Raw genomic sequence first — 15,349 nt, 5'->3', positions numbered from 1 at the left:
ATAAGGACAAAGGAACAGATCTTTCTTACAGTAGAATTCCAATTAGTCAATGTAGAAGCAGTGACGGAAACAGAAAATCACCATTTGGCCAACATCACAGTAATAATGGTTCCAGGCCAGATCCACTGCCGGACTGCTAAAATTAGTGCGTGGAAATATGACGAGAACTAGGATATTTGCATAGTCTCAAACTGTCTCCCTGTGAGATACATATCTATTACGAAGGCAAAAATAGAACTTTTACGGCACAGGAGCCTGGCAGACAGCCCCTGAAACAAGTAATCGACGTTACCATCACCAGTAATAACTTACTGACCTCATGTACCCCTTGACAATGATGCACTGAGGAGGGCACCTCACTTCTGTCATCTTCTTACCCAAACACACGACCTCGATCTATAGTTCTAAAGAGGGAAATTTGGTCTAGCTCCACTGTTAGCTCTGAATATAGTGTATAGAGAAGTTAATAGAGAAAACATTAAACCCAAATTGAAGGACATTCTACAAAATACCTGACCAGGACTCGTCAAGAGTGAAGGTCACAAAAGACCAGGAATGACTGAGAAGCTGTCCCAGATTGAAGGAGACTAAGGAGACACGCCAACTTTTTAAATTGTTTTAAAATTATTATTTTTAAATTTAAATCCAAGTTAGTTAACACATCGTATAATGATGATTTCAGGAATAGAATTTAGTGACTCATCACTTACATATAACATCCAGTGCTCATCGACACGACAATTAAACACAAGGTAGGATCTTGCACCAGAAAAAGGACATTAGTGGGAAAACTGGCAGAATTTGAATAAGGTCTGTAGTTTAGGTAATGGTGCTATGTTAATTTCCTGGTTTTGATCATTGCACTGTGGTTATGTAAGATTTAACATCAGAGGAAGCTGAGTGAAGCATTTTCTGTAACTTTTCTGTAAGTCTAAAATTACTTAAAAAGTCATAAAAAGTTAGAAAACTTAAGAAACAAGAGAACATTAGTGTTTATAGGTAAAATGACATGTATGTGGTTTGTTCTGAAATACTCCAGCAAAAAAAGCACGGAGGCAGATGGACCAAGACGGTAGCAAATTGATAATTGTGAAAGATGGTGATGACGGCCTTTCTGTGGTCCTCTTTTGTGTCTGACGTTTTCCGTAATAAAAAGTCAAAAAGGTAACAATAAAGAATCAAATAAATCCCTGCTGCAAATGACAGAATTCTAAGGAATGGACAAGTAATAAGTGAATATTTAGAAAATATAAGATAAACAGAGCCCTCCCTGGAGAGATGGGAGGCAGATGCACGGGGCAGGCGCTGATGCGGGTTTTGTTCTGATCACAGACAGGAACTTGTCCAACAGCAGCTAAGGCTGCAGCGGACACACCCAGGGAACGTCAGGGAGCAAGAGCTGCAGGGACACAAGGAAAGACCAACCTCTAACCTGCACGGGCACCTCTCTAGGTGGGTGTGTGCCACCTGCCCCTCTGCTAGGCCTCCCTGCAGCGAAACGCGAGCTTGGCAGCAGGCAGGTGGGGAGTGAGGTGGGGCCACAAGAGGAAGGAGGCCGGGGCTCTCCTCTGGACCTGTGCGAGCAGTAACCAATCCCAGGGAGGCCCTAAGCTCAGAATTGGGATCAAGCTTATGGGAACTGGAAACATGGGGTTCAGGACGTGATGAGGCAACCAGGCAGAGGCCAGCCTTTGAGCCTGGGGAGGAGAGAGGACTATGTCTAGGTAGATGCTAAGTGACCACCCCCTTCCCTGCCAAGCCAGAAGGATGCCGACAGAAGATAGGACAAATACAGACTGGACCACGGGGCCCTTCAGGCTCGCAAGTTGTCTTCCAAGGAGGAAAATGGGAAGGAAGGTTTGCTGGGGATGGGCAGAGAATTTCGCTAGAAATCGTGCGGCGGTTAAAGCACGGGGCCCAGAGGCCAGACTGCGTGGGTTTCTAACTTGACCATGTTCAGGCCAGGCAGCCTGCACCAACATCTGATGAGAAGAGCTGCATAAATACCCCACTCCTGTGGAACTGTTGAATCACTATATTGTATACCTGAAACCAATACAACATGGTATGTTAACTATACTGGGGGAAGGAAGGGAGGAAGGGAGGAAGGGAGGAAGGGAGGAAGGGAGGAAGGGAGGAAGGGAGGAAGGGAGGAAGGAAGGAAGGAAGGAAGGAAGGAAGGAAGGAAGGAAGGAAGGAAGGAAACCCCATCCTCCCCAGGTAGGAGAGTTCGGAGGCACGTTCTACACCGGCACCAGAGTTCCCTGACAGATTAGGCGGTTGCCCACACCATAATCAGCCTGAGGCATGCCCCTTTTCCCTTCCCGGTCTCAGTTCTTCACGCCCTTATTCATGTTTATTGGGATGCAGTTCAAATAATCTACTTCTCCTTGAATCTTTGTCTCAGGATCTGCTTCTGGGGGAACATTAACTAACCCAGTTATTACTGTATTTTGCCACTGTGAAGACAGATGACAAGCCACCCTTGCATTTTCACCTGCTGTGAAGTAGCCAAAGTGCAGTAGGAAAAAACCAACAAGTACTTGGCCAGTCAATGGTTATTGTAAAGTATCTTTCAGTCTGTTTCCCACACTCCCTCTGTGTCCCCTTTCCCCGGATCCCCCAAATGCACTGCAGCAGCCCGCATAAGCCAGGAGAACTCAAGGATCGGGCAAAATGCTCAGAAGAGTGTTCAAAAGATAACAGTGGAGGCACAGAGCGCGTCAATCAGACCCCTAGCACTAAACAACATAAAAGAGGCCTTTCTCCATCACCAATTTCAAAACGTTTCTGGATGAAAAAACTCCAGGAGGAAATCCAAAATGGTGGCGAATAACTGGGCCAAGTTTGCTTACCAGAAAACGGAGCCGGTGATGTCCCCTTTCTCCAGGCCAATTTTCGGTGCTCCTGGAGAGGGCACTAGTCTCAGTGACAATAAGGCAGTGGTAGGGAGACGGGGACGGTGAGGGAGAACTCAGGTCACCCTCCTTGGCACTGGGGACTAAGAAAGACACTCAGCCAAGCTGCTGCCTTCTGCGGGACTGCGGCTCGCCAGACGGGCTGACAGGGCGTACCGTGTCCAGTCCTGATGTCTGACCCACTGTTTAGTGCCACTCTGTGCGCCAAGAGCCTACTCAGAATGATGGTGATCAGGGATGAGAACTCCTTCAGACTGAAGGCCTCCATGCCCGACTCTGTCACCTGGCTCTGCTGAAATGGGTGGAGGGGCCAGAATCCCAGCATCACAAGGTCCTTGCAGTGACAGGACGCTCCCTCACACGCCGAAGCAGTCCATCCTCCTTTGTACTTACTCTCCTGAGACCTCACAGCTCAAAGACAGAGCTGGAATTCACCCCTCCTTCACCTGCTGTCTCTAATCCTCTCTCTCCGAGTGAACCCACTTCTGAGCAGGGGGCAGCCTCCACCCTCGTCTGCAGTCAGATGTGGAAAGCACCACACACCTATTGGTTCCCGCTGTCCCAGTGCCGTTCGGCGTCCCTTACGTGCATGCACGACCCCACTGATTCTTTCCTTACCACCATGCGGCATGATGGTTCACTCTGTCCCCATTTTTTCTTTCCAGAAACAGTCTCAGTGGCAGGGCCACTGGTCAGGACCTGTCCACAGGTCAGGACTTGACCCCACACATTTCCACCTGGACTACCTCTCAGAGATGAGGGCTGCCCCAGAGGAGTCTTGTCATGAGGCTCCTTGGACAAGGAAGAGGAAAGACGGTAGCCCTCAGAGGCACAGGTCACCCAGGATAATATATTTTGTCTCCTCCTAGTGCCCCCTGAAAAATGTCCTGTCCATCTAGGATCTGTGGGTGGGTATGAAGGTCCGGTGATCTGTGAAGGGCCAGGGAAACCACCCCCGTCTGAGCAGAGCCTCCAATGGGATGGGATCTGGGGAGGCCGGAGGGTCTCTGACATGGGCCATTCCACACAGAGAATAAGAAAAGAAAAATAAACCCTTTTCCTGCTTGGGCAAGGCTAAGACAGATGTCCTAACAGAGGCCTCCAGCCTGGCCCTTGCTCCAAGCCTGCCTTGCCTTCAGGGGTTCCCAGAGCCTCTACGTACAACATCCCATTTGGTGCTCCCCTCAACCCTATGAAGTATCATTATTCCCAATTCTCTGGTGAGGAACCTGAGGTCAATGAGGTTCAACGACTTGCCCAAGGCCATGCAAGTGTGAAGTCTAGATATTAACCTAGCGTCCTCTGACTCTAAAGACTGTGCTCAAAACCATCAAGACACAGAAGACTGGTTTTAATTGAAGTAGGGCAGGGGATGAAGAAGAAAAAGAAACGCGGCATTCAAAGGACTCAAATCAGGGAGGGGCGAGCCCAATTAAAGGCCCACACATCCCACCCTGCTCAAAGGCCACACTGCAGCCTGGGCTGGCTGGGTGGGGCTAGTGGCTAAAGGACTCTGTCAGAGAGTACTCGCCCTCTCTGCTCTGCCTCCCTGGGATGCCGCTTCTCCCCTTGGGCAGCTTCCTCTCACGGTCGTGACATGGCCACCACCCTCAAATGAAGCAACACGCTTCCCTGGTTTACATCCAGCTACAGGCAGAAAGTTCTCCCTCCCCATGGAATAACTTGTCCACTCAGCCAGCTGATATGGTTAACTCCCACCCAGCCACCTCCTGGACCAATGACGGCTGAGGAGCTGAGAGCCCTCGGTGCTGCAGCAGGGAGGAGGCCAGGGGAGCGAATGCTGGTGGGTGACGAGATGTGTTGCAACTCTTAAAGGAGACAGGCTTCCCAGGGCACCCAACGACCTTGGTCCTCGTTTGCTTGTTCTTCCTTTAGAAAGAGGAGAAAATACAACTTGGAAAAACCACCTCTCCCCACTACTCATCTCACCCACACCCTAAGTGAAGATAATGAGGCTTCTCCATCACTTCGGGACCACACGCACTTCCCGTCCCAACACACTAACTACCGAGGATATAACCTGCACTTAAAACCGATCCCCAGATTACTGCCAACCATCAAACATAAACCCACTCTGACCTCAAGACGTATGATCAAGTCCACGCAAAACAAAAACCCGCTGCCCGTGCAAAATGGGCACCACATCTCATCTTTTTACTTCGCAGAATTTAAAAAGTAACCCGACTTTAGCAAATTTCTCTTTAAACCCATCTTCCTACAAGAGGAGATCTATAATATTTCCGCCCCAGATTCTCCAAGGCCTGTCTGCCGACTGAGGGGATACAACCCTTCCCCGCGAGGCACGGAGTTGCCGGAAAAGGAGGGCCGAGTCCCTGCTGCTTTCCCCAGTGAAGTCCTGTCAGAGGCAGATTAAGAGCCGTCCTGGCTGGGGGAAAGAAGCCAAACAAAAGGACCGACCCGAACCTTGGTTCTACGCCTCAAAAGAAAGACCACGGTGGCACCTTCTCTGCTTGTGGGGCTGGAAGGCTGACTACAAACCTGTGTTCTTTGGAAATAAACTCATTCCACGGAAAACGCAGTCCTGATTGGACTCTTAAGGTGTTGCACCAACTGCTTGGATCAGGTTTTCAGCCTGCCTGCTCCGGGCACGAAGGCCTCAAGGAGGGGAGGGGTCTGTTAACTTGTATGGACCAGACCACACTAGTCTCAAGTCACCTGTCAATCACTTTGTCCCAGACAAAGCCTGTTCTGGGGCCGTGGACCCCAGAGGTGAGGGGCAGGAGCAGAAAGCAGGGAAGGATACGCACGCTCACACAGCACAAGGCTTTGGGGCTTGCAGCACACGGAAAGAGCCCTCGCCCACAGCTTCCATCTTCCAGCAAGGAGGCAAGCTGGGGACACACCCCCGAAGGGAACCCCTCCTGGAAACATCTGCGGAGGCCTGGATCTCTGGCCCAAGGTGGAGAGCTGTGCCCTGGAGTCATTCCTGACAAACGGTCTTAGAATGACCCTTCATTCTCTTAAAAATAGGCTTTAGGGGCACCTGGCTGTCAGTTAAGCGTCCGACTTCGGCTTAGGCCAGGATCTCACAGTTCGTGGGTTTGAGCCCCGCGTCGAGCTCTGTGCTGATAGCTCAGAGCCTGGAGCCTGCTTCGGATTCTGTGTCTTCCTCTCTCTCTGCCCCTTCTTCCCTCCCTCACTCTCTCTCTCAAAAATAAATAAACATTAAAAAAAATTGTTTTTTAAATAGGCTTTGGGGGCACCCGGATGGCTCCGTTGGTTGAGTGTCTGACTCTTGATTTTGGCTCAGGTCATGATCTCACGGTTGTTATGACTGAGCCCCAAGTCAGGATTGGAGCCTGTTTAGGATTCTCTCTCTCCCTCTTCCTCTGTCCCTCCCCGGCTCTCATGCCTGTGCGCGCGCGCGCTCTCTCTCTCTCTCTCTCTCTCTCTCTCTCTCTCTGGCTCTCATGCCTGTGCTCTCTCTCTCTCTCAAAAAAAAAAAAAAAGTCTTTGGTTAGATATAGACAGGCATGACTTATTCAATGACCAATATGGCACAGTCACCGACCAAGCAAAATGGACGCCCACCATGGCACCTCCCTGGTACAGGTGCCACAGCAAGCCCTTCTTAGCTTCTGGCTGACTCTACCTAAGTATCAGGAAGGTGGGTGGGAGATGACCTATGTTTATCCACATCAGTCCTTATGAATATCTATTCATGAACCTGAGTCCAAAGACTTAAGACGACATGAAGAGAATGGGAGAGTGAGGCTTTGCATCAACCCAAAAGAGAGTAAAGAATGTGCAAGAGATACAAAAATGGAAAAAACAAAAACACCTCTATCCTCAAGGTTCTCTCTGTGGCAGAGGGGACAAGAGGCTGTTAAAACCTGACGTGATGCAGCTGTCACAGAGGAAGGGAACGTGTGCTTTGGAACACTACTGGAGGGGGCACCTTCACTGCCCGGGGAGAGGAGGGACCGTCACCACAGGATGCTGTCCTCCTGTCCCAGGAATGTCAGGGAAGCGTTCTGTACACACCACAGGCTTTCCCGGTTCAGTGGGACCGACCCGACTCCTCATGTGATCACCCCCTGGGTCATCCTGATAGCGGTCAACTAGCCTTGCTTAAAAATCCCTGCCGCTCACCAGTCTTGCCCAAAGGGCTCCCGAGAGGAAGAGCATCGTCAGGTGGGTAACAAAAGAATCTGCTTAGGAAGGTGCAAAACCCTGGCAGATCTCCCACATCATGTAAGTGCATCCAATCTGGGCTAAGTGCAGGCATCGGGACACACAAGACTGCAGTGGAGATTTAAATCCCCCTCCCTAGCGGTGGTGGCCAAGAATTCTTCCCAGGCCACACAGCTCATACTTACCTTCCTTTAGATCCTAGGTGTGAGCTGGTTTTATGATCTTGGCAGATTAACGCCTCAAGCCTCAACTTCCTCAACTGTAAAATGGGAATAATAACCTCCTTAGGGTGCTGGGAGAACTAAACGAGCTAATGCACATAAAGTACCTACATAGGCCTCAAAACACATTAGCTGTCAGAACTGTAATTCATTAGGGTTCCTCGAATTAACAATGAATGAAACACAGGTACTAAACCAGCCATACAACCCCAAACCACTCCTAAAGGGGCTGAACCCCCAATGGCTTTGGTGGCACATTCACAGTCCCTCCCAGGCTCCCCCCGTCTTCCTAATGACTTGTTTCCCTTCTCCTGCGAAGAGGGCCCCCGAGCAGCCAGGTCTCAGCATGAAATTAACAATTTCAACCATCACCACCTCCAACCTCGTATGTCGGCAGCGTACTAGAAACTGCCGTACATTTCCTCATTTCATCCTCAAACCAACAATAAGGGGCTAGCATAGCACTATTAACATGTTCCCCATCTGCAGATCAGGACACAGAGGCTAGGAAAAGCTAAGTAAATGTGTCCCAAGCGCCTCAGCTTGTACGGAGTGAAGTCCATACAAGGAGGATTTGAACGTGGAGCCTGTCAACATGATGTATGTTAATAACAGCCCAGGTACCATCTGGCCCTCATCTTCTCGGCCTTCCAGGGCATGGATTTCCAGGGGATGCAACTGTCATCACACTTAACTCTTCTCTGCCTTTTCTACCTCGGGCACCAGATCTGGGGACCCAACTGGTATGGGGCACAAAGCACTTAGCGATTCAGCCAGGAAAAGTGCGACAGAGCACAGTGAGGAAGCAAGCGTCTGCGAGCCAAGGACAGGGGCCTCAGGAGAAACCAAAGCTGTCAACACCTCGATCTTGGATTTCTAGCCTCCAGAAGCGTGAGAAATAAATTTCTGTTGTTCATCACCCAGTCGGTGGCACTTCGTTATGGGGGCCCAAGCTGATACACATAGGTACCACCAGGCCACTTTCCCGACACGACTTCATCAGCTTGACCTTTAAACTGGGTATTAGGTCTCCAGGTCACATGGCCCACCCCCCGGCTTCACCCTCCCCATTGGCCCCTGGCTCTAGTGAGCATGTGAGTTTGCACCTCTTGCCCCAGGCCTAGAATAACCGGAACTCTAACTCCTTACTAGACCACAAGGTCCCTGTGAGTGGCTTTTCTGTGCCTATGTCCGAAGCTGGCCAGGGCCCCCCAGAAGTGAAGCCCGCACCCATGTTGGGTGACCAGCCCAGAAGATGAGCCCCCACGGCAAGCAGCCTCTCACCCAGCTGCCCAGCTCTGTGTCTGCAGGCGTGGTGGCATCTTTGACACCTTCCTCCAGTGCTTCTTGGAACAGAGGGGATCCTGGAAAGGAGGGTGCACTAAGTCTGTGCTCTAGGAGCTGAGTGAAGCAGTTTTGGGGGGCAAATTGAAGCATCCTTCTATCTGCCTCAGTTTCTGAAGTGCTTTCTTAGGCATTTTTTTAATCTCGTTTATTTCTTACCCCCCCCCCTTTTTTTTTTTTTTGCCTGACACGGCCTGTACTGGTAATAGTAGAAAGAGGAGCAGTTTAGCAGATCAGAGTCTCCAGCACCTCCCTGCGGCTTGGTTCATGGTTGAGTACCCGGTATCCAGCCAGGAGGGGCCCCTCTGTTATGCTTTCAAAATGGAGAAAAGAGGCAACTCTTAAGACTGTACCGATGATAGTCTACCAATGGCGGAGTGAAAAGTCTGATTCTCTGACAGATGCCAGGGCCTGGGTATGCAGCAATGAGGACATGGGAAGCCAAAAAAAATGGAAGGACCAATCTCTGTCCTGGCTAGCTCAGGAAAAGGGGATGCTGGCTTCTGGGCAGAGGGTGGAGGTTAATTCTACCACCACCTTGCTTTACTGAGTACCTACCGTGTACCAGGCACTGACCCTAAGCCCCTTTCCTACACCTTTTCCCTTAAGCTGCACAAAGTCCTCTAATGCAGATACTATTATCTCCACTTTCTTTTAATACAAAAAAAATCCAACTTTAGTGACATTAAGAAGCTTGCTGTAGGTCTTAACAGCTCAAGCAGGGGCACCAGGATACAAACCAATGACTGACTCCAAGTCTTACAGTGCTTCAGACTCGGAGGTACAATCAGTGACACAGAAGCAGGGTAGACGTCAGAGCAATGAGTTTTTTATCACTCAAGGGCAGAGCAGGTGTGAATGGCTGCAGAAATGCAGACCCACAGGCCCTCAACTGTAGCTTAGCAACCCAAGGCTCTCCTTGTAAGGTTACTCTCCTCCCCCCCTCCAACCCCCCACCCCGTGCCCACCAGCAGAGACACCCAGCAGCGGCAGGTGGCTCAAGGGAGCTGTGGTCATTCTCTTGCCCCAATGAAAGTCTGTGTTGCACATGGCGGTGACAATTATCCCACCTGCCCTGGTGCTGTGCTGAGAAGGTTAATCCACCAATTTAAAATTACAAAACCACCGCATTTTAGAGCTGAAAGAGCCCTTAGAAATGATTTGCTCTAACTCTTTATAAAAGAGGTCAAGAGAGGCGGCGTGAGCTCTCACAGGCAGCCAAGATTAAAACGGCGGTTGTTCTCAGTCCAGAGCTCCTCTCCTCGCAACCCAAGGCTCTCGGGTGGCCCTCCTCCCAAAAGCAGAGATCAGGCCCAGAGAAGAGGTTGAGCTCTGGAACTCTTCCCAGCCCCTAAACAGGATCACTTCTCCTCATCAAGCTCTCGAGGCCTCACCCTGACTGCACCCTTCCCCAGCCGTGTGGTCCGGGGATGAGAGCCACTAGGGGCCACGGGGCTGCCTCTTCCTCATCCCCCAGGCTCACCCAGCGGATGCCTCCTCCAGCCTCATCCAACATCACACATGGAGAGAAAGCACAAGCGGCCAGGCTGCGGGGTCCCACCACCTCTCCACGTGGTCGGAGAAGACCCCTGCTGTGACCCTGGAGGCTGCCCTGGGTCACAACGGGGCTTCAAGAACCGCAAGAACCACGGGCAGCAGAGTAGAAGTAAATGGCACTGGTTCTGGAGCGGAGATGCCAGAGTGAGCTCCTGTCCTGTCATTTAGCAGCTGCATGATGCTAGACCAATTCTTCCGTTTTTTTTTTTTTTTTAACAGACAAAAAGTTGTGCATAATTAACATACATCAGTTGATATTTAGAGATAGGTATGTACTTGTGAAACCATCACCATAATCTATGCCATAAACCCATACATCACCTCCAAAAGTTTCCTCCCACCCTCTTGTGACAGACACACTTAATATAAGATCTACCTCCTTGGCAAATTTTAAAGTATATTGTTAACTATAGGCATTAAGCTGTACAGTAGAGCTCTAGGACTTGGTCATCTTGTATACCTGAAACTTGATACTCTTTGACTAATGCCTCCCCGTAACCCCTCATCCCAACCCCTGGCAACCATCATTCCACTCTCTGCTTCTGTGAGTCTATTTTAGATTCAACCTACATGTGGTATCATGTAGTATTTGTCCTTCTGCGTCTGCCTGGGCCAATTCTTAAGCCTTCATGTCCTGGTCTGAAAAACAGACACAATCACACCTACTTCACAAAGTGGTTTTGCGAATTCAAAGAGACAACACAGGCAAAACACAATGCCTGACAATTATTTTTATAGTATTATTATTATCGCAATAATGCTTTACCTCCCATTCAGTGGCTCTGACATATGCCCAAAACAGTGCTAAGGCTTTAGAGAAACGATCTCATTTATTCCCTCCTACAAATACAAAATAGGTGCTATCGATTTCATCCTACGTTTGAAGAAGTATGCTCAGAGTTGTTAAGTGAACTGCCCAGTGGCACACAGCTATTAAGTGGTGGGGCTGGGATTCAAACCCAAGTCTAACTCCAAAGTCTATGATGACATTTGTTGCTTACGCCTTTCATGTTCATTATTTTATCCAATTTAAAAAACCCGTCAGGTGTTAGGCAGGTCCTGGGGGAGAGTATCCACTGACAACCAACCCGAGAGTGACGCGGACCCCTGGGGAATGGCGCATCTGGTAATTTAATTTTCCAGTTAGCTCAATATTCACTAGAAGCCTCTCTTCATTGCTAAATATTTTCTAAAGCCAGGCCCAGAGCGAGAACTTACCAATCAGAAGGAAAGTTCAAAACCTGGTGTAGCTGCTCTGACACATCGAGCCCTCCAGGACGCTCACATGGCCACGGTGTCATGTGGGGGAACTCAGTAACCAGCACCCCATCCGCCCCTTGGCTGAGGATCTCCACTCTCTGCTTCTCCCTGCCCTCCTGAGGGCCAAGGCTCAGGAATTGATGTGCTGGCCATCCCTGGGGAAAATGGGACCTGTATTCTTTTCTGGCTCTGCCACTAACTAACTGGGACTCCCGATTCCACATCTGTAATGGGAAAGGATGAACTGGGTTCCAATCTCACCTCTACCATGTTTTATCTTAGCAACCACAAGTGCTAAGATTTGCTGCACATTCACTGTGTACCAATCCTGACTGAAGACTTGCACGGCATCATCTCATTTAACCTTCCCCAGCAACACTGTGATGAAGGTACTTTTATCTCCACTTTGCAGAGAAACAGAGGCTCAGAGAGGATAAATGACTTGCTCAAGGGCACACAGTTAGTACATGAGAGCCAGGATTTGAATGCCCAGCGCATGTAACAGTAAACATTTGGTGAGTGAACATTTGGTGCTCCAAGCCTCTAAGTCCTATCAAACTCACACCATAACCTTTCCCATTCCAGGCCTTGCTTCCTCCAAGAGTAGGCTCTGAGAGTTGGTTGGCATAAAGTAAGCAGACCCTAGCCTCCCAATACCAAGTGCAGGGCTCTGGCCTAAGGACCCCTAGATCTCAGCAGGTTTTCATCAGTGCCCAGGAGACAGGGTCCTACACACATGGAATGGGTCAGAAATTCACTGGGTCCCTCCAGAAGCTACCCAGGTAGTGTGAAGCAGGCCATGGTGGGCTCTTACCACCAGGCACACAAAAGATACCCCACCAAGCCCCAAAGAGCCCGGGGATCAGCTGCAGGCCTGCCTAGGTACTGCCTTCCAAAGGAGCCCAGGAGGCCCAGGTCCCCTCCGCGCACCTCGCTGGCTCCCCGCCAACCGCGCCTCACCGTCGCGCAAGCAAAGGGGCGTGAGGACCAGCCGCCAGCGCCAGCTGGGAGCTAAGGGCTTCAACCCGCGCGCCTGGGGGCGACGCCCCGGCCCGGACGGCGTCTGGACCCCAAGGGTCCATCGCCCCTCACCTCCGCCCCCATCGCGCGCCTCCTTCAGTGCGCATCACACTCACTACTCGGTTCTGCAAACTTCTCCGGGCTTCCCTTCACCCCAGGGCCCGACGCTCTCGTCGATCCCTCCCGAGGGAAGTCCGGGGCCGATCCCTCAACTCCAAGCCCAGCCGGATCGCGAAGCCCTCGCCAGCCCCCAGAGCGCGCGTCTCACCTGCAGCCCGCAGGCGGGGCTCCGTGGCGTTGAAGCGTCCCGGTGGGCCCTCCGCGTAGTCGGCTTTGGCTGAATCAGCCGCCGCTGCCGCCTCCTGACCCCGCCCCGAGCCCGGGAAAACCAGGCATGGAGGGCAGGTCCCGCGGCACCCACCCCACCGCCGCCGCTGGGGCTCGCGGGTGCCTGCCTTGCGCCTGCTTGGCTGGCGAGCCCGGCGCGGCAGCCAGTGCACGTGCGCAGGCTCGCGAGCTCAGCTGCTCGGACCCTAGGCCAGAACCACCCCTTGGTTAACGGAATTCTGGGAATTGTAGTTTGCCTCCGAGAACAGCCCAAGCCTTCAATCCGCGGAACCCTGGAAGTTGTAGTCTCGCCCCGGAGAGGCGCAGTTTTACTTCGTGTTAGGTTTGTACGATTATGGAAGTCCTGGTAATAAATGTAAATGCAAGTTAAACCAACAATTAGATGTCACTTATAAAATCAAAGTAATCAAAACTTTCTCATATTTTAAAATATATCTATTACTACAAGTACAAATAAATACAAAAGCACTATTCCTCTGGGGCGCCACTCCAATTCCCCACGCCCATCCCATTGGACCTTCCTCAAGGGCAAACATTCCCAACTCATGGCTGCTGCATCCGGCATTTACTGCCCACTCTCGAAATACACATATGCCCTATTTCTTGATTTATTAATTTTAGACCTCTTGGCTTTTTACTAGGATAGATGAGAATTTAATTCATTTAAATATGTGCACCAACGATGACTACCTTCACTGAGTTATGAGACATTTCTTTTTTCTTTCTCCACATTTTTATTTAAATTCCAGTTAGTTAACATACAGTGCAATATTAGTCTCAAGAGTAGAATTCAGTGATTCATCACCTACATACAACACCCCGTGCTCATCACAAATGTACTTTTTGATACCCATCACCTATTTAACCCATTCCTCCATCCACCTCCCCCCCTGGTAACTATCAGTTTGCTCTTTATAGTTAAGTCTGTTTCTTGGTTTGCCTCTCTTTTTCCCCCATGTTCAATTGTTTTGTTTCTTAAATTCCGCATATGAATGACATCATATATTTGTCTTTCTCCAACTGACCTATTTCACTTAGCAGAATACTTTCTAGTTCCATTCACATCACTGCAAATGGCAAGATTTCATTTTTTGCTATGGCTGAGTAATATTCCATTGTGTATATAGATCATATCTTCTTTATCCATTCATCAGTTGATGGACATTTGGGCTCTTTCCATAATTTTCCTATTGTTCAAAATGTTGCTATAAATAAACATCAGGGTGCATGTATGCCTTCGAATCAGTATTTTTGTATCCTTTGGGTAAATACCTAATAGTGCATTTGCCGGATCCTGGTAGTTCTATTTTTTAACTTTTTGAGGAACCTCCACACTGTCTTCCAGAATAGCTGCACCAGTTTGCATTCCCACCAATAACGTAAGAGGGTTCCCCTTTCTCTGCATCCTCGCCAACATCTGTTGTTTCCTGTGTTGTTAATGTTAGCCATTCTGATAGGTATGAGGTGATATCTCAACGTGGTTTTGACTTGTATTTTGCTGAGGATGCGTGATGTTGAGCATCTTTTCATGTGTCTGTTAGCTATCTGGATGTCTTCTTTGGAAAAATGTCTATTCATGTCTCCTGCCCATTTTTTAACTGGATTATTTGTTTTTTGGATATTGCATTTTATAAGTTCTTTATATATTTTGGATACTAGCCCTTTATCAGATAAGTCATTTGAAAATATCTCTTCCCTTTCCATAGGTTGCCTTTTAGGTTTGTTGATTGTTTCCTTCACTGTGCAGAAGCTTTTTTTTTATCTCGATGAAATCCCAATAATTTATTTTTGCTTTTGTTTCCCTTGCCTAAGAAGACATGTCTAGTAAGAAGTTGCTACGCCCAATGTCAAAGAGCTTACCATCTGTGTTCTCCTCTAGGATTTTGATGGTTCCCTATCTCACAGTTAGGTCTTTCATCCATTTTGAATTTATTTTTGTGTATGTTGTAAGAAAGCGGTCCAGTTTGCGGCACCTGGGTGGCTCAGTCGGTTGAACGTCAGACTTCGGCTCAGGTCATGATCTTGCATGATCAGTTCCTGAGTTTGAGACCCTCCCTGGGCTCTGTGTGGACATCTCAGAGCCTGGAGCCTGCTTCAGATTCTGTCTCTCCCTTTCTCTCTGCCCCTCCCCCACTCACGCTCTGTGTCTCTCTCTCTTTCTCAAAAAAAATGAATAAACATTCAAAAAAAATTTTTTTAATGAAAGTGGTCCAGTTTCACTCTTTTACATGTTGCTGTCCAGTTTTCCCAACACCATTTGTTGAAAAGACTGTCTTTTTATCATTGGCTATCCTTTCCTGCTTTGTCAAAGATTAATTCTTTTTACGTTTATTTCTTTATTTTAAGAGAGAGAGAGAGAGACAGAGAGAGAGCACGTGAATGGGAGAGGCAGAGAGAGAAGGAGAGAGAAAGAATCCCAAGCAGGCCCTGCACTGCCAGTGCAGAGCCCGATGCGGGGCTTGAACTCACGAACCGTGAGATCATGACCTGAGCCAAAACCAAGAG

General features: G+C 49.3%; 1 protein-coding gene across 4 annotated transcripts in view; it reads right to left on the bottom strand.

Annotated features, from left to right (window-relative positions):
* Positions 1 to 15,349, bottom strand: part of POMGNT2 (protein O-linked mannose N-acetylglucosaminyltransferase 2 (beta 1,4-)) — a 49,343-nt gene that overhangs the window by 11,861 nt on the left and 22,133 nt on the right. The window contains exons 7-10 of one of the 4 annotated variants that reach the window (XM_045037744.1): positions 12,765 to 13,187; positions 10,787 to 10,855; positions 8,600 to 8,679; positions 7,280 to 7,353 (exon numbers count right to left, since the gene is read on the bottom strand). The gene's annotated coding sequence lies outside the window, so the exon portion shown is untranslated. Of the gene's footprint in view, positions 1 to 7,279; positions 7,354 to 8,599; positions 8,680 to 10,786; positions 10,856 to 12,764; positions 13,188 to 15,349 lie in introns of those variants that run through there. The other 3 variants (XM_045037745.1, XM_045037746.1, XM_023260667.2) reach the window with 3 other exon arrangements.

Source organism: Felis catus, chromosome C2, assembly GCF_018350175.1.
Source record: "Felis catus isolate Fca126 chromosome C2, F.catus_Fca126_mat1.0, whole genome shotgun sequence".
NCBI lineage: Eukaryota > Metazoa > Chordata > Mammalia > Carnivora > Felidae > Felis > Felis catus.
This window is presented reverse-complemented; position numbering and strand designations above follow the sequence as displayed.